The sequence below is a fragment of the Ambystoma mexicanum genome, chromosome 2p, assembly GCF_040938575.1.
Source record: "Ambystoma mexicanum isolate Mex_15411 chromosome 2p, UKY_AmexF1_1, whole genome shotgun sequence".
Classification (NCBI taxonomy): Eukaryota; Metazoa; Chordata; class Amphibia; order Caudata; family Ambystomatidae; genus Ambystoma; species Ambystoma mexicanum.
In genome coordinates this window covers 492,885,122-492,905,071 of record NC_090923.1, presented here as the reverse complement: position 1 = coordinate 492,905,071, position 19,950 = coordinate 492,885,122, and the positions used below count along the sequence as shown (strand labels likewise).

General features: G+C 44.6%; 1 protein-coding gene across 14 annotated transcripts in view; it reads right to left on the bottom strand.

Moving 5' to 3' along the window:
• The window catches only part of ATP2B2 (ATPase plasma membrane Ca2+ transporting 2), a 2,164,916-nt gene that overhangs the window by 1,685,886 nt on the left and 459,080 nt on the right, over nt 1-19,950 (bottom strand). For all 14 annotated transcript variants that reach the window (XM_069643898.1, XM_069643899.1, XM_069643906.1 and 11 more), the window contains exon 3: nt 1,445-1,544. The gene's annotated coding sequence lies outside the window, so the exon portion shown is untranslated. The remainder of the gene's footprint in view (nt 1-1,444; nt 1,545-19,950) is intronic.

The window sequence follows — 19,950 nt, the reverse complement described above, 5'->3', positions numbered from 1 at the left end:
GGAGGGGCTAGAAAATGAGGAATGACACTACTCGGAATGGGGAATTATCATCTTATCCGCACAGTTAAAAAAGAAAAGCTCATAAATAGTGCGATTGGGGAGGGGGGCAGGAAATAAATAAATAATGTGACTGGGGAGACTTGTGCAGTTAAAATAAATAATGCGGGTGGGAAATAAAGAAATAATGTCACTATATATATAGGTCTTTGCTTACCATACAAAATGGCAGAAGCAGATCCCTCCATGAAAAAATGAAAGCCCTGCTGGTGCTTTGGCCGTTTCATCACCAAGCATCTGCAAGTTGCTATGCCAATGGTATAGACTGCTCCCAAACTGCCCTTTCTCTTGTGTCTTTTAAAGTACCAATGTTTTGGACATTAGGTGGTGTTAGAACCACCAAAAGCACCAAAAGCACCAAAACCAAAAAAGGAAAAAGAGATACAAGGAGGTAGGGGTGTACAGCCCCAGGCATCAAGCATGGGGAGCATGGGAGATGAGCAGGGGCAGCAAGAGGTGAGTGGTGTAAGGGGCGTGTCTTCTAAACTATGTTCCTTTTCAAATCATTGTATGGACTCCGAAAAGATGAACAACCTCTAAATTCAAAATGGGTCAAGCTCAATGATTACACCAACCTCGCATCCATCGAAGTAAGAATAACATTTCAATAACAGTAATGCAATTCGGTTGATCCTTACATGTGAATCTATCACTCCCAAAACGTCTAAACACATTTATAAAGCAACATGAATAACTTTTAAATAAATATCAGCATGCCTTTTACATTGTGCATATTATGTACATGCAGACTGTTTCTCTAGTCTCTGACTGTCTCTGTCAGTCTCTGACTGTCATCTAGTGGCCCTTTAGAATCATGTTTGTGTGGCTTTTAAATATCTTTTCAGTAACGTTTCCCTCTGACCATATTACTTTATACCCACTTTTGCCTTGCTAATACCATTTACAGGGGGGTCACCCCCAGTAACCTCCATACCACTTATACCTGTCATTCCTCTTTTTCATCCTACCATTTGCACTATTTTTAACTGAAATCTAATTGGACTTTTATCCCGACTTAAACTCAAACCTGCATTATTATATAATTTCCTATATCTTATTATTTTTTGCATTCTGCCGCTGTTTTTTACCCTCTTTATTTTTGTATTGCATTGTTTTTACCCCTGCATTTATTGTCTCTATTTTGTACTGCAATGTAATCACGGATTACCCCGGTGACTAGCAGCAACACCAGCCTGGAACCCATGTAGGATATTGATACATTCTGATACCCGGCCACCAATTACATTCTTATGCTGCAACAGCAAAATTTCTCAGATCAAAAAAGTATATTTTTCATATGAACTTTAAAAGAAATGTTTTATTGGCAGGTGCATTTTTGAGCTTCAGAATATTAATGAAGGTTAAGAATAAATATTATAATCTTTACCTCTGTTTCCATGCTCTAACTCAGCATTCAATGCTCTGTATCTCCCAAAGAAGTTGCAGATTCAAGTGGAGGAACGGATGGAGAAGCTGCTGAGATAATCCTAATAAGACAAAATACAGAAGAATATCAGAAGATGCATTTCATACAGACACAGAGAAAATTAGTAATACAAAAAATGCATGCAAAATCGTTCTGCTAAAAACTGATTTCCACATATAAACAGAAAAAAGGGGGTACATAGAAATATTGAATCTGTGAATCCAGAGATATGCCCAAGGTGCAGCATTTACTTTTTACATTAACTCTTGGCATAGCAAAAATGAGTCATAACTGCAAAAAGGAAAACATACAGAATGACAGCCGAGAAAAAAATACAATTGTGTCCATCAGTTCAATTAGAAATGAATTACAAAGTAGGGGCATAAGGGCTCATTGACGCATTGCACAGTCTGGTAGTGGATGGTCATTGCTCGGTGTGTGCCATCAAGTATGCACTTTCGGAATGATCGACAATCAAAAAAGAGCAATACAAGCCCTTAGTGTTCTGAAGCTCCTGTCCCTTTGAACACTTGAACAAGGCACATTGGTATTATTGATGCAAAATTGAACCTTAGGAGCAAATGATAACTTGGTGTTGTGTGTACATCAGGAATCCATGTTCCAAAAATATATATGCTACAAATAAGTACAGTGGGGCTCATTCCGAGTCGGACAGTCCGGTAATAAAGTGCCAGAATCCCAGGATACCAGCACTTTACCGAACCGCCCGACTATGGGAGTGCCAGTGCGGCACCTGGGTTACCTCCAGCTGAGGTAACCCAGGTGCCCCACTGGCACTCCTGTAATCAGTTGGTCTGGTAAAGTGCTGGTATCCTGGGATACCGGCACTTTATGGAGGTAAGCCAGGCGCCCAACTGACCAAAAAAGCCCTTGTTACTGCCACTGGCATTGCTGGAGGTGGTAATGATGGCAAATCCCCTCTTGTAGTCAAATTGGACTCCATGATTGGGGATTTACACTGCTCCACCAGCATCCATAATCCGGCAACAATGTTGCTGGACTGGGTCTCGTTAAAGTTAAGTACCAGTTGCCAGTATCCTGGCAGCTCTACCACCAGGATACCGGCAATGTCAGAATGAGGCCCAGTATTTTGTGTACATCAGACATCCAGGTTCATAAGCCTCATTACGAGGTCCCCGGTCCAGTAAAAATGCCATAAAAATGACCGGTAATACCGGCACCAGCATTTTTACCAGACCAGGGAAACTGAGTTTGTAGGTGGGGGTTGTGACCTACCAGCAGGCCTGACCTGCCGGGAGGATAGCTCAGGGGCAGCATGCTCGCCTTCGAAGAAAGACGACACAGAGCAACACAGGGTCAATCCCCAGGCCCGTGCTTAGAAACCTCTGGGTGTTAAGAACGTTATAAATAACCTATCATATCATATCCTACTGGCAAAGAAATGCCGGAATCACCGGCACTGGTAGTACCTGTTCCGGTCATTCTGCCAATCCCATCCTATGGAGTTTTATGGGACTCCATGGAATAGGAACTTCATGCCATCTTTATAGAGGTGCTTGAAATAGCAGTAAGAATGCAAGTGAAAATAGTTCAACAAATCAAATTCTATAATTAGCACACACATAGAAGTGAAAGCAATACAAGGACACTAACGAAAATGAATAATGGAAATCTACGGAAACAGTTAACAAATGGAAAATACATGCACGGGCATTTGCACATTCAGTTGGAGGATTCAGTAAACAGACCAAAACCTCATGTGTCTCCATGGTTGTGCACCTCTATGCCAGAGTCAAGAGCTTTTGCTTATAGAGCAGAAACAGGCAGAAATAGGTTTGGAGATCACTGTTTTGAAAAAAACATGGTGGCTGTCATTACTATTGATTCCAACCAACTCGCCCTTTTTTTGGCAGGTGCCATCACCGACAGAAAAAAGCGTCAAAATCACGCCTCTCTGTGAAATCAAAATAGTACTGCCATGGAGAGCCATTCAGATTCATCAAAACAGGGCTACAAACCACACGGTGCAGATTTCCCACCAAAGTGTGTTTCTGTGCTGGGAATCCATTACCGAAAGGGCAGAAACTAAAAGCCCTACAGAAAAACGTTACTCCATACATTTCCTCGTGTCTACCTCAGTTGAAATGGGGTCCTAAAGGTTTCCATGGTTCTTTTCAACACATCATTCTGGCTCGTCAGTTCCTATTGAACAGAATGATGACATAAAAAGTAACCATACATTCAGTCCCATTTCCTTAACAAAAACATGAACAATGGGCACGCTCCAAAACCAGGTCAGATATGCTGCTTGGCTTGCTTATGTGAAGAGAAAAGTTTTTAAAAAAAAGAAGTTTGTGGAAGAAGTTGCCTTCTACACTGCATTTCGAATAGAGAATGCTAGAGAGCCCAGAAGAACTTACTTGGTGAGTTAGCTAGATGGAGTCATTCTGACTCTTCTCCCAGCTCAGAGGGAACTCACAAGGGGCTGGAACAACAGCTAGGGTCCTCAATCTCTGTTGGAATAAATACAACTCAAGACTTTTTTCTTAGAACAAACTAAAGTAAAAAGAAGCAAACTGTGCTGTTCCTTTCAAGTGTGAATCAGCTTACGCAGTGCTGAGAAAATGGAAGTTTAAATGAGAGATGCACTGCAGACAGGTTGTATTTTATACATAATCACTGCCTCTTACTTGCTACCATGACAAAAGGGTGCACCTTCGAGATGCGGTAATCATTTGTTGAACCAAGTGACATCATTTAACAAGTAGGGAAGAATCACCACAAACTATACCCATCTAATGGGCCTTTAGGTACTGGGACGAATCGCAGGATTTTGTCACTTCCCCCCAGGGGGGAGCCTATGTCAAGATCTGAGTCTACCTCCCCTTTCTCCTCACCTGACTCCCCTGAGGTAGATCCTTGAAGGTCAGTCTCGGTCTTCTGGGGTTTCTTCTTCGTCCTTGAACCCTTCCCTTTAGGTGCTCAAACCTTCTTTTCGTGTAGGTAAGGTCTGGCCCCTCCGGAGGCCACCTTGGCAGAAGTTGAGACCTGCCCAAGGGGAACGCCAGGGGGCCAGCCTCTGATCTAGGGAAAAAGCTTGAAGGCAGAAAAAACCCTAGTCCATAGATGGGTTCTGATGATGAGTTAAAGAGATGGCACGGATCTTCAGGTACAATGTCTAGGATACCAGTAATGTGAAACACAATCCGAAGCAAAACTGAAGAGGGATAACTAATAATAATAGGTACCGAGGAAAAGGAGCGAGCAGGGATGAACAACAAAGGTAAGAAAGAAGGAATAACAAAGAAAGATGTGGAAATTAAGGAATAAAAAAAATAAAGGAAGCAGAGAACAGAATACAAGGAGGAGGTAAGTTAACGGAAAATACTCACAAGAGGAGAAGCAAAAGAAAAGCAATACCACAATAAGCTCCGTGAAAGGCTAGTGGAACACGGCGCAGAGAAGCGACATCGTGGCCGTCAGCAAGAAGGCCGACTAAACGGCTGAGGCAGGATGCCGAGCGGACAGGGAGGTAAGCAAGGAGTATGGAAGGTTCCTTGAAAGAGGAGCCGGCGCCCACTGCACAGGGCGGTTGGCGAACACGGGTAGCTAGAAGGAAAGGGTGAAAACCAACAGCCGGGAAATAAGGAAGGCGGAATAATAGAAATACGGAAACAAGGAGGATAGATAGATAAAGAGGAATTCGAACGTAGTACAGGCTACTACTGGAGGGCAATAGAAGAAGCAACAACATGGGATGGAAGAACGAGTACACAGGACTCGGAGCGTTGAACGAAACAGATACAACGTGCCGAGTAGTAGGCGGGCCTGAATTTAAAGGCACCGGCACCATGTTGGGTGAGGACTAGAAAGTTCATCGAAGTCGGAACTTCCAGCGACTCCAGTATTTCCAGTCCTGGTTCCTGACAGCCTGTCCTTGTAAGGCTAGGGAAGTGAGCCCACTACACAATGCCCTCCCTAAGGGTAGAGCCAAGCAGGGCCTCACTGAGAGAGACTCCCCCCATGAGGACAAGGCCTCCCATTGCGAGGAGGAACTCCCTGCCCAACTCACTAAACAATCCAACTTGATTAATCCTGTTCCGAGAAGACAAGAAGATTAATTATACATTTGCCACCGTGAAGTGTCATATGAAGATAAATACATGTCTGATACTAAGACGAAGAAAACCAAGGAATAATAATGAGTACCAGTTCACAACTGAAGGACTGAAACATTAACCAGGGGAAGCCCCAGCACAACATCATACGCATTGAAGGAAAAGACTCCAAAGAGAGAGCAGCCTGGGAAGTGTGCTGTTAGAGGAATGAGCGAGGCAGAGAAGATGGCACAGCTTCCTACGAGCAGAGGAGACTTACGCCTAACTGTTCCTGAGCTCCACCAAATGGGACGAAATCCCTGGAAAGCCAAGCAATTAAGTCCAGGCTGTGAAGAAGAGACGTCCAGACCGGACAAGCTGAAAGAAGGCATTGAGAAACACTGCCCAGGCACAGAAGCCGAACACAAAGTGACACCAAGGAGGGTGTCAAGAAGAGAGGAAAAGTGACCGAAATTGTCATCCTGACCCATTGAGATAGAGTCTGTGAGATGGACTGCGACCCAGTGATGCAGTCCCAAGACATTGAAGGTAAAGGGAAGAGTGGGAGACCAAAGTAGGGTAGCGAGTATAACGAATACAGGTATCATACTTGTCTCAGTAAGACACAGAGGAACCAGAAGAGTGAGAATCACTACTGGGCCTACCCTATTCATCCTAGGGTGAGGCAAAGTAACCAGGAGAGTGAGATTCAGTACTGGGTCCATCATACTCTTCCCAATGGGAGGCAGAGTAACAAGAACAATGAAAATCATTTTTGGTACAGTCATACTCATCCCGGTGGGAGACTTAGTAATGAGAAGAGTGAGAAGTATCATTGGGACAGTCCTACTCATCTCAGTGGAAGGCCAAGTAACCAAGAAAATGAGAAACAGTAGTAGGCACATCATTCTCGTCCCAGTGAGAGACAAAATAACTAGAACAGTGAGATTCATTACTGGGCAATTCAAACTGGTCCCAGTGGGAGACCAAGTGGCCAACAGAATGAGAATCAGTACAGGGCCCATCATATCATCCCAGTGATAGGCAAAATAATGAGAAGACTGAGAGGCATTATTGGGACAGTCATACTCCTCCCAGTGGAAGTTCAAGTAACCAAGTAACCAAGAAAGTGAGAATCAGCTCTGGGCCCATCATTCAAGTCCCAGTGAGAGGCAAAGTAATGAGAAGACTGAGAAGCATTATTGGGACAGTCATACTCATCCCAGTGGAAGGCCAAGTAACCAAGAAAGTTAGAATCAGTTCTAGGCCGATTATTCACGTCCCATTGAGAGATAACATAACTAGAAGATTGATATACATTACTGGGCAATTCAAACTGGTCCTAGTGGGAGATCAAACACACATAAGAGTGAGAATCATCACTGGAATAATCAAACTCAGCACAGTGAAAAGCAAAGCAATAACAGGATTGAACACTGTGACAATAAGAAGGTTGCACATAATTATCATGATATAAGTTAGGCATCAGTGAAAGAGAGACTTTCAAGTCTATGTGAGAAAGACAGATGGAAGGAACCACCAGGAAAAGCAGCACCGGTAAAGTTAATCTTACAAATCCAGGGGATGCAAAGGAGTGGGAAAATTCCCTTAGGTGAAGTGAATGAACTGTTGCACTAGCTCGAGATCTTATATTGAGAGAAACTTGCTTAGAAAGCAGCCGCAGGAGAAGGGAGTAATTCTTCTGGACCTTAGTTGTTTTGCATTAGTGGTAGGGTCAGAGTAGTTTAGTTTTGGACAGAGGACAAACTTTTATTTGGACTTTACATCTGACACCCTAGTTAGTTGTGTTGGTTAGGGAAACCCATATCGTAGGGAAAGTGGGAAATGTTTCTTATGATTTGAATATCACCTTGTTTAAGATAGACAATCTATTCTATCTCCTTCTTCTGACCCTCCACAAATTGTGTCAGGTGTGGGTTGCTAATTTGCGGAGAGAACCCATTCCAGAGAAACAAAGATTATAAACCTTTATTCTTTGAAAAATACTTTGAAGAGGTATATGGCTAAACCCATCCTCAAATTACCTCCTATTGGAACATTGGGAATAAAACCTAGTATAAAAAGACGAACCCTGCCATCCCAGGTTCTAACCACGTTACCCTCACACGTACCAGAAGATTCAGAAAATAGCAATAGGTCAGATGACTCAGTAGATGTCAGAATGAAAGAAGATCAGGAAACAGAGCTTATAAAGGTAAGACATCTGAAAATGCATACACTCGAAAACCTTTTGGGCTGATTAGTTGAACATCTGATTCAGGAGGATCAAAGATTCCAAGAACGGCTAGGCCGATTAAGAACATATCAGCAACGTCCCATTCTGCCACACAAGGTCTTACAACCCTATCAGAAGGGAGACGATCTTGGAGGTTTCTTTTTGAATTTCATGGGGCTAGCTAACCAATTAAATTGGGATAAAGGTCTCAAAACCTGCTATTTAGCTCCATTTCTAAAAGGGGAATTACAGGTGGCATATCAAACCATCAATACCGAAGGGGGTGCCCCTTTCATTGAGATAAAATGAGTACTTCTAGGTAGAGTTGGACAAACAAAAAGATTTTACAGACAAACATTTAGGGATATGCATCTACAACCTAATTGAACCCTGTTAGAGCTAGGAGACAGCGTCCAGAACACCCTTTCCTAAAGGATAGGGAATGAAACACTTCCAGAAGTGCTTGAGATTTTGGCTTTGGAGCAATTTACGAATGGGTTTCCCCCTTTGTTACAGTGTGCAGTGCTATAGCAATGTAAACCTATTTTTGACAGCATTATTCTAGTTGTGCGAGATCATGTGGAAGCGGATAAGCATTTGAGCTCCCTTTATAGACCTGGAGAAAGGCGGAAGAAAAATAAGACGTTAAGTTAAAGTTATAAGTAATAAATCCGAAAAATCCATTAGAGAGGACAAGGTAATCACCAGGGATTTTGGGAAAGAAAGAAGAGCTGAAAAAAAGTTTTGTCAGCAGGGAAATACAGTGCCCAAAGAAGAGGCTGGAAAAGGAAAGTCTATAACCCCTTATGCTCTTGTCTTTTTCTCCTGTGGAGTAAAAGGTCAGATAGTCAGGGTTTGCCCCAGGAATAAACTTGAAGAGCTTATGGAAATAGGTTCGATGTCGTGGCAGGAAATGAGGTGGAAATAGAAGATGAGATAAAAACCATGGAAAATTATTTGTGTGATTTCCATCCCTTAACAACCTACAACAAAATATCAGCAAATGGTTTGAAAGACATGACCCTGATTGACTCATGGAGTAAGCACGCTGCTGTTGATTCTGGTTTAGTATACCCCAGAGATTCAAATGGTGGGCAACCTGTAAAGATCACATATGTACATGGGGACTTGGAGACATACCCCAAAATACTGTTAACTCTCAAGGTGAGAAACCAACCCATACTGATCAAATCTTCAGTTGTTCCAGGACTTTCTGAAGAGGTTATCATAGGCACTGATTTTCCTAATTTCAGTTACCTATTGGGAAACTTTAACAATTCACTGTCTAACTATTTACCTCTCTATACATGGGAAAAACAAGTGATGGAATACAATTCCAACAAATACTTACATGTAGCCCTGAATATAAACCTCAAAAAATGTAGCACACGACGGCCCCAGCTCTGGGGGCACCCAGGCCGGGGTCGCCACACCAGTTGGGATCACCTGGCTGCTGCATCGTCCAGTGGTTGGTCTGACTGACGAGCCGGAAGCAGCTTGTACATTTTATTAACTTGGTCACATGGGGAACCACGTGACCACAACACACACACTGGGATATACGATGTCCCCCTACAGGGGGTGACATGCAACACACACCGAGCTGCCTCACAATCACAACATTCCCCACTCCCCATGCCTGCCCTTCCACCTGCAATTGGTCGGGGGTACACCCATATGACTGGAAGTTCTTGTAGCTAGAGAGACTTCTCTCCATATTCACGGATACTCTCTGACCATTTTAGCATGTCACGTATGAGTGTGAACTTCCACCTGGTAAGCGTTGGGTGATCCGTGTGGTATTTCATGTATTTGTCTCCCTTTCGCCCTGTTTTCATTGTTTTCCCTTCCTCTTCTTCCCAACATCAAGCTGCCTCCCAATCCCACCGTCCCCATGCACCACACCTGCCCACCCACTTGCAATTGTTTTTGGGGCTACACCCACAGGACCGGATGGTACAGGGACTTTTCTCCATGCTCACGGCCACTCTCTACCCATTTAAGCATGCCACGTGCGAGTGTGAACTTTCATCTGGTAAGCACTGTGTGATCCATGTGATATTTCGCAAATTATTTTCCCTTTCGGCCTATGTTCATTGTATTTCCCTTTCTCCTCTTCCCTACATTGAGCCTACATTGTTTATTTTTCTCCCTTTTACCCCGTGTTCATTGTTTTTTCTTTCTTCCTCTTCCCTACACATGCTACCTCCCAATCCCGCCCCTCCCCACTCCACCTGCAATTGGTCTGACCTACACCCATGTGACCGTAAGGTCTTGGAGCTTCAGAGATTGTTCTTCATGCTCACGGCCACTATCTGCCCTTTTAGTATGTCACATGAGAGCATCAACTTCCATCTGGTAAGCGCTGTGTAATCTGTGTGGTATTTCATTGATTTTTCTCCCTTTCGCCCAATGTTCATCATTTTTCCCTTGCTTCTCTTCCCTACACTGATCTATCTCCCAATCCCACTGCCTCCACACTCCCCCTGCCTGCCCATCCACCTGTGATTAGTCAGGCCAATGCCCACAGAGACTTTTCTTGGTGCTCACGGCAACTCTCTGCCCCTTTTAGAATGCCACATGAGAGTGTACACTTCCATCTGGTAAGCACTGTGTGATCTGTGTGGTATTTCATTTTCTTCCTCCCTTTCGGCCTGTGTTCATTCTTTTTCCCTTCCTCCACTTCCCTACACAAAACCTCCATACAAGCCCACACCTCCCCACTCCCCCTGCCTGCCCATCCACCTGTGATTTGTCCAGGGATACACCCATCATACCAGAAGGTCTCTGTATCAGGAGCCCCACCAAGAGCAGCCTTGCCCAGGCAGCTGGCAAAAGGCCAAAGGCAAAGGGCAGCTCCCTAGGACAGCTCCCTTTCCTGTTTGCCCTGTTCACCCTAGAAGACCAAGCCGGGCCCCCAAAAGCCTCTGGAAAAACATTAAGGTGAGAGACAACCATTAATTTTGTGAAGAAACTTTTGTAGCTGCAACTTCTGTATTGAACATCTCCACTGATATACTGTGATCTCAGACCTTGTTTCATATTCATGTACATCCCTGAGCATAGTGTGAAACGTCACTAGATGTTGTCAATCCTCCCCGAGGGGGAGCCCATTCCCATGAGGCCAGGGAGGTGAGGCTGCTACCCAATATTTCCCCTGCCGGTGGTATAAAGCAGGAGAATCTCATGGGGAGAGACTCCCCATCTAGGAATAAGGGCAACCATCTAGGGTACAGCACTTATGAGAACATCACACCCCCACATACTCTAGATTCTCCTTCATCTTCTAACCTCTTTGTAGACAGTAGACATGTATAATGTTATAAGGTAGAGTTCCTCACGGGTCTTGAAAGTACTGAGACGAAGATGAACAACAGGAACCTAGGTAATCCAAGTACTGGGAGGAGTTGGCCCCCGCATAGCAATGAAGTCGAAACCTATGAAAGAGAAGACAGACTTATACAATGGGCCCAGACACTGCTGCAACATTGAATAAAAATCGACCATGGACTAAACACATGGTCTTGGGCAGCTGTGGAAGACTGCAGGTGTGCTACACACTAAACGCTGGAGATACAAACCTGCATCACTGACTCACGAGAGAGAGAGAGAGCTGCAAGGAGCTTCAAGAGCTGCAATGTCAAGTGGCAGCTGGAACACAGAAGGCAGCCAGGAATGCTGGTGCGCAGTTGCAGTTAAAGGCACACACCAGAGAAGCTGAACGGAAGGCCTTCCATGCCAGAAAGCCCCAGCAACATGCTGAAACCCACTACAAGGTAAAAGGTAGCATGGGAGACCTGAAATTGACACAGGGCAGCTTACCATGAGGACACATACAGTTGTCCCTAGGCCTCTATGAATCTATAATGATGGGTGGCCAGGTGGGAGCAGAAAGCCTACAAACCTGTTCATTGCATTGGTCGAGGAACCTAAGCCCCATAAAGAGAACCTAAGAGGTAGGGTCCCTCTCAACAGTCATGGGGATAAACCCACTGACAGAGAAATCATGGTCAGAAACCTGAAGCAAGAGAGTGATACAAGTCATCTTCCTCATGGCAGTACTTGGCAGCAAAGTGAACCAAGCTGGCCAGTTCAAAGAAGAAGAGAAACCAGGGTCAGGGATCTGAAGCAAGAGAGAGATACAAGTCATCTTCCTTGTGGCAGTACTTGGCAGAGAAGTGAACCAAGTGGGCCAGATCAAAGGAGGAGGGAAGCTAGTGTTGTGGTCCCTCCTAACACTCATGTGTGAGTTATGATATGATATGGCATTTATAACGCACCTATACACAAGTGTTTCAAGGCGCGACGAGGCAAGGGAAGGGGAACATAGGGAAGACAGACAACGATCTTACTATGCCAGGTGTCATTCAGATCACGCAAGTGCAAGGGAAGGGGGAAAGGGAAAAGTGCCTGGGGAGGGGAAAGTGCAGTACATGGTGTTAGGAAAGATTTCTTAATCGTGGGTAATTTTCCTTCCATGTGGCAACCCCTAAACGTTTTGCTGTTGATTTTCACTATGATCTAGACTTTGCCAGAGAAGTGCAGCCTTCTGCCGCACTCCTCTGGGCTTTCCCTCCATTCTTACTGGGAAACTGACATGCCCTTAAGACAGTCAGTACCGGGAAACGTTGTTTTCCGTAGTTCTTTTATCATGTTGCAGCTTTCGCGCAATATGGCACAAGAGGGCACTGTAAGCGAAGTTACTGCGCTCTTGGGTCTCTAGTCTTCTACAGGCCATAGACCCTCTCTTTGGATTGTTAATGAACGGTGCAAGTGAATCACGAACAGGACTGGTAGCAGCAATCGTTTCTTTGTGTTTTTGAGCTCCTTTTGGCGTTTAAGCCCGTTTCTCGCGCTTAGCCCAAAATGGTGGCCTGGCTCCCAAAATGGCCAGACCACGAGGCTCTTTGTCCTGTCCGCTGACCGTCTTGCCCCCTTCACCTTCCCCAGGTTGAGCCGACTCGGGGCCTTCCTTATTTGGGCATGTACTTTCCCGCAAAACACAGATGCTTTCGCGGGCTTCTACAGGCCTTGTGTGTGCCTCCAGGATGTGGGCTGGGATGTCTGGTCCCAATACACATCCTGGGTGCCAGAGAATCTAGTATGTCGTGAATGCCTGGGACCACTTTGGTCCGTGAAAGGTCCACGTATGGTGTGAGTGTTTTGTGAGCAGATCTCCCATTGGGTCCCCTCCGTTTTGGCGCAAAGGGAACCGTGGATAAGAGGAGGCTGGAAACACCACTAACCAGGTCGATCTCCTGAGTTCTCACGAACGAAGGAATACAGGAGCCAAGTAGGTGCCTCTGAAGGCGGACTGGGTCTAACTATTATTCGCACTGCCTGTTTTCCTCCCCATCTAGGTGGTCTACATATTTCGTGCGTCTAACTCATTAGACTCGTTGGTAATTGTATATATATTGTATTTGATTATGATGTGTTGGTTTACTTGAGTTTTATTGTGATTTCTCGCTACAGTCAATGTTACAAAGGCCTTGTAATAAATGTGTCCATATTTTTAATATAACACCTGCTGGGAGTAATTTGCAAGTGTCCTTGCTTTGTGTGCTCATTGCGGGCTTTCAGTCACCCTCACCCCTCTTGAGACCTAGTCTTGACTGCCACGATCACTACTTTGATTGGTCTGGCTTGTCCAGAGGTTACCCTGTTCCAAGAAACTAGGCTGGCCTTCTGAACCTCTGCCCCTCCAGGACAGAGTTCAGAAATCCATCTTAACAAATTGGTGTACAGCGGTGGGATACAACTGAAGATATCCGGTGTTGCGCACGAGCAAAGGCATTACAAGTTATTCCTACCAGGACACGTAGTGAATTGTCGTAGTATAACTTTTAAAAGGCCATAGTCCTATCTAACAGTATGGAAACAAACACCTTGTTAACTTTAAATGCTTCTAAATCTGAAACATTAAAAAAGATGTGTGTGGAGAGAGGGGTCTCCTCTCAAGGCAGCAAAATTGATATGATCCAAAGAATCGTGGCGTGGCAAGAAGCGCAGCTTGACTCTATAACTTCTGAGGAAAGTGCAGAAGGAGGTGGGGCTGCTCTCACTGGTAGAACTGATGGTTCTGCCGCTGCACTGGTCCACCGCGACCACGAGGACAGGGAGGATGAGTGTCTAATGTTTCCTCTGCCAGTGTTGATGGGGACGCCATGCTTGAATTCAAGAAGCAAGAGCTGCTGTTTAGGCAGAAGGAGCTTGATTTCAGTATGGCCAAGCTATAAATCGAACAGGCAGAAAAATAGAAAGACAGGGATCACCAGTTGGAACTGGCCAAGCTTCAGGTTGCAAATAGATCCAAGGGTCCTGGACATGGGTCTGGGGCTCCTCTCATCCACGGTTTCCAAAAGATCTGCTCAGTGTGTATGAGGAAAAGAATGACATTATGGACTGGCTGAATACGTTTGAGTATGGATGTGAAGTTCAGCAAGTTGACAATGCTGATAAGATTGCATGGTTACTCAGCAGACTGCCCCATTCTAGCTGTAGTGCCATTATGGAAATGTCGAAGGCTGAGCGAGTGGATTTCGTAATGTTAAAGCAAACTCTCATTTTAAAGTTTGGAAAGACTCCTGCCCAATATTTAAAACGATTCCGAGAGTATAAGAAAAAAGCAGGTGGTACTTGGGTCTCTTATGTAACCGAATCCTTAAAAAACTTGACTGGCTGGGTCGAAGGTTATAAGGTTTCTACCTTTGAAGGCATGATAAGTCTTGTCATGCTGGAACATATTTTTGCATCTTCTTCCCCGGAGCTTAAGCAGCATTTGGCCGATTCGAAGGAGATAGATCCTAAGAAGCTTGCCATTGCCGCAGATTTATGGGTGTCACATCGAGTGTCCCATAAGGACAAAACTCATACTGGTAAGTAGGAGGAAGGGAAAAAGTCCAAAAATAAGGAGGGTGGAGAATCTGATAAATCTTCTTCTCAAAAGGGCCACAAAAAGAAAAATAAGGGTAAGACACAAGAGAACTCACAGGGTAGTGGAGGTCAGCCTCTGAAACAGAACTCTGGTTACAATAAGCCTCCCTATGTATACAGACCCAATGGATCTTGTTTTGCTTGTGGAGCAACTGACCACATGAAGGGGGATCCCCGGTGTAAGGTTAAACCTTTGGGGGTCCACTCCGCTAATCTGGTCTTCTCCTCCTACGAGGAAGAAGAGATTTCAGGAGCATCTTTCTCCTCAGACTCCTTCCCCAGCGGGATAGAAGCTGAGGTAGTTTTAGTTTCCCTGGGTTCCTGGGAGCCTAAAGTCGCTGAGGCTTATGCTAGGATTCCCGATAATACCAAGCACTACTTTAAAGACATTGTGCTGATCAATGGAGTGGATACTCCAGCTCTTAGGGATAGTGGGTGCAGGCGAACTGTAGTGGATTCTAGCTTGGTAGACTCAGAGGAAGTTGCCAGAGCTACTCTGATGCCCACTAAGTTGGCTGACGGCCCACCTCACATGTTTCCAGTAATACCTGTTAATCTTACTTTAAATGGTACAGCAGTCAAGAGAGCTCGTAGGAGACACGGCCGACAGACCCTGCACACGGTCTCAAACACGGGCAGCATTGGCCAAGACCAACACGCCGCTCCACCCAAAGGGGAAACCCAAGGCGAAAGGAGTAAGAAAGTCAAGACGAGGGAAAGAGAACATTCCTCCGAACTCGTCAACCACTGCGGTGGAGGAAGTTGGTCAATCGCCCGGGCCTGACGAGGAGGTGGCGATGCCTGAAGTATTTGACCCCAACGACCATCCTGAACAAAAAGACTTGTTAGTAGAAGGTGGTCCTGACAGGGAAGAATTCAGTAAAGGCCAACGAGAGTGCCCATCTCTGGAAGACCTAAGGAGACAGGCCTTCTCCCAGCTTGAGGGTGAACCTCCTGGGACGCATCAGATTTATTGGGAAGGTGGACTCCTGTATAGTGAGCCCACATAGTCTACAGAAGGAGACCATAGGAGGTTGGTGGTTCCCCTTGCTGTAAGACCCTTCCTCCTGCAGCTGGCGCATGAAGTGCCCCTTGCTGGTCACCTTGGCATTAAGAGGACCAAGCAAAGGTTATCCATGCACTTCTACTGGCCCAAGATGGGGGTGCAAGTAGAAAGTCACTGCAGGAGTTGTGCCTCCTGCCAGTTATCTGGTAAGAGTGGCTCAACAATCCAAGCTCCATTGGTACCACTCCCAGTTGTGGGAATACCATTCGAAAGGGTAGGGATCGACATTGTTGGTCCCCTTGACCCGCAGACATCCTCAGGCAATAGGTTTATCTTGGTGCTAGTCGACTATGCTACCAGATATCCTGAGGCCATCCCATTGAAAACTGTAACTGCCAAGTCAGTTGCAAAAGCGTTACTTGGCATCTTTACTAGGGTTGGCTTCCCTAAAGAAGTTGTGTCTGACAGAGGCAGCAACTTTATGTCAAAGTATATGCAGGATGTGGAAAGAATGTGGGGTCACCTACAAGTTCTCTTCTGCATATCACCCCCAGACCAATGGTCTGGTGGAACGTTTCAACAGAACGTTAAAGAGCATGATTGGGGCTCTGGAAGAACCTGAGAGAAGAAAATGGGATCTTCTTTTACCATGCTTACTGTTTGCCTACCGAGAGGTACCACAGGAAGGTGTTGGATTCAGCCCCTTCGAACTTCTGTTTGGTCATCCTGTACGGGTCCCCTTAGCCATAGTCAAAGAGGGATGGGAGATGCCCATTCCCCCTGTCACTACCAACGTAGTAGATTATGTGCTGGGGCTCAGAAAATGGATGGTACTTCTGATGGGCATGGCTAGTGATAAATTGAAGGCAGGACAAGCGCTGGTGAAACATTGGTACGACCAAAAAGATTCCCTCATCAACTTTACACCTGGTCAGCAAGTCCTGATCATGAATCCCATAAGGCCTCGAGCTTTACAGGACAAATGGTCAGGCCCTTACACAGTGGTGGAGCCCCTGTGTGAGGTTAACTATTTAGTGGACCTTGGAAGGCCTGGACAGGCTCCAAAAGTGTTCCACGTAAATAGGCTGAAGGCTTTCATCCCAAGAGTCGAAATCGCAGCACTGCTACTGGCTTCAGATGTTGAGGAAGAGGAGTCTGAACCTCTCCCCGACCTGTTCCAAAGCGGTCCTTCAGATAGCTCCTTTGAGGGTGTCCGAGTGGCCCCTCACCTGACTTCTAATCAGCAGGCTGAGGTGAAAAGTTTGCTTCTGCAGTTTTCCCCCCTGTTTTCACAGCCACCTGGTTTGACACCTTGGTGCAAACATAACATAGACACAGGAGACAATGTACCTACCAAAAGTAGGGGATACAGGATGTCAAAGTACGGTCTTACATTAAGACCGAGGTCAACAAGATGTTAGACCTTGGGGTGATTGAACCCTCTAGTAGTCCTTGGTCCAGGCCTGTGGTTTTGGTTCCAAAGGCAGGCACTTCTGAATTGAGGTTCTGCGTACATTACAGGGCTCTGAATGCTGTCACCAAGACAGATGCACACCCCTTGCCTCAAACAGATGAGCTGGTGGATACCTTGGGTGCCTCCAAATACCTCAGCACGTTTGACCTCACTGCTGGCTATTGGCAAATAGCTTTAGCAGAACATGATAAGGAGAAGGCAGCGTTTTCTACTCCAGACAGCCTTTACCAATTCAGGGTAATGCTGTTCAGTTTGAAGAATGCACCTGCCACTTTCCAGAGGCTTGTGAATCATGTGTTGAATGTGTTTGACGAATTCTGTCTTGCATATCTGGATGATATAGCAGTTTTCAGTGCCACCTGGGAAGACCATGTGAAACACCTCGGGATTGTGCTCCAGGCTCTTCAGAAAGCACACTTGACCATAAAGGCTAGTAAATGCCAGATTGGACAAGGCTCAGTGGTTTACCTTGGACATGAAGTAGGTGGATAACCTATTCAATTTTATAGATAGAAATGTAATTTGAACCCTCAGTTAAACCATAGACCCTCAACTAAAAACCACATTGCGAAACAGTATATTTGACCTGTTTTTATTAAAAACCGCATAGCAGAAATTAGGCGCGAATTCCCATTTTGCAAAAGTTTCACGTGTCTTTTCCTCATTCAAATAATTTCCGCACTCCCATTCTGTTTTAAAGTGTGTTCTGTTGCTCATCATGTAGCTTATGTTTGTTAAAACCTGTTTAATAATGTTCCTATAGGCATTTATATCGATTTAAGTATTTTTGCACATTTTTCAATGTTTTGCTAAGCCATTTTCAACTGTCAGTTTAAAAGTGTCAAAGTTCCAAAAATGTTTTCTCTCTTGTTTGGGGAGGGAAGATTATATTCAAACACTGTATTCTGTTGTTCATTCTAAATCCCTGCTACTTATTTCCATCTGTGTAGAACTGCTCAATTGTGAATTACGAACTTTGCAGGGGGTTAATCTTAACCTAAGCACTATCTTTTCACAAACCAAAACTGTCTTTTCCCTGTGTTTTATCTTCTGTGCTGCTCAAAAGTGAATTCAATTGCCTTACTTATTTTCTGATTTGTATTTGTCACCACATTGATGATTGCTGCCCCATATATATTAAAACATATATTTGAGTTGAATTTTAAATAAAAAAATACATATTTACCTTTATCAACCAGCCTGATTCCTGGTCCACTGTGACCTGGGGGCTATTTTGAGACGGCTGTGATATGAGTGGTATATCACTCAGAATATTTAACCTATAGACATAATAAATAAGTATTTCATCTGTGCATTACATGCTAGGCGAGACCCAGGTGTGTGCCTGATTGAAATCCTTTACAATTTAGATGAATATTTGAGTATTGCATTAAGCTACATATTTGAATAAAGCCCTGTACTACATTCAGTTGAATATTTGAGTACTTCATTTAGCTAGATATTTGAGAATAGCCTTGTTTCTGCATTTAGCTGAATATAACAAAAAAAACAGAAGAGTTAGATTCATTATTGGGCATTTCATAATCAACCCAGTGGGAAACAAAACACCCAGAAGTGTGAGATGTGTTACTTCGATAATCATACTCATTCCAGTGAAAAGGAAATCAATAACAGGATTGAGAACTGTGACAATAAAAAGATCGTTCATAATTCTCAAGATATAAGTTGGGCATCACCAAAAGCGAGACTTTGAAGTATATGTGAGAAAGGCAGTTTGAAAGAACCACCAGGAAAAGGAACACCTGTAAAGAGGCTCTTACAAAGCCAGGGGTAGGAGAAGCCAGAGTGTTGGAAAAAGTCCCTTAAGTGAACTGAAGGAACTGTTGCAGTTGATTGCCAAGAACTATCTAAAGATCTAATATTGAGAAGACCTTGCTCAGAAAGCAGCCACATGAGAAGGATCGTAGCCAGGTGAGAGTGTTTTACCTAAAGCTGTGGTAAGATTGGTCTGTTCTGATGTTAAGTGGGAGGGCATTCCAGTGTTGGGCTGCCATAACATGGAAGCTACTGCCGCACGTTTTCTTTAGTCTGAATTTGGGTATCTGCAGGCAGAAAGAGTTAATCATTCTGGTGGGACGGGTGGAGTTTTTTAAAATTATTCTGGTTGGAAGATAGGGGGGGCTGCATTGTTTAAGCATTTGAAAGTGAGTGATGCCGTTTTGAGTGAGATGCGGTCACGGATTTTGAGCCATTTGTGTTCTCTTCTTTTGTTGGAGATGTGCTCTTTGAAGGGTAAGTTAAGGGCTGTTCTGAGTGCATTGTTTTGCAATGTTTGGAGTTTGTCAGTTATATATTTTTTAGCTCCTAGGTACATGGCATTACAATAATCGAGTCTGGAGAGTATTAGGGCATTAGCGTGATGATGCAGCTAGCTTGGGATAGGAATGCTCTGGTTGCCCTGATTAGCTTGCACGTGTAGGCAGTGGAGGATGCTAATGAGTTTACTTGTTTTTTTAGTGACAAGGTCGAATCTAGGTGAAAGCCTAAAGTTTTCACTGTTTTGGCAACTGTGATGGTATTGCCATCAATGTTGAAAGCCTTGTAGTTGGTGCTGAGTTTTTTTAGATTGGCGTTGGAGCTGAAGAGCAGGATTTGGGTTTTTGCATCGTTCAGGCATAGGCCGTGTGTGGCCATCCATGCCTGACTGATTAGATATATTTTGTTTACCAAGGCTGTATCTGAGTAGAAGTTGCCCGAAAGGGGTATGAGGATCTG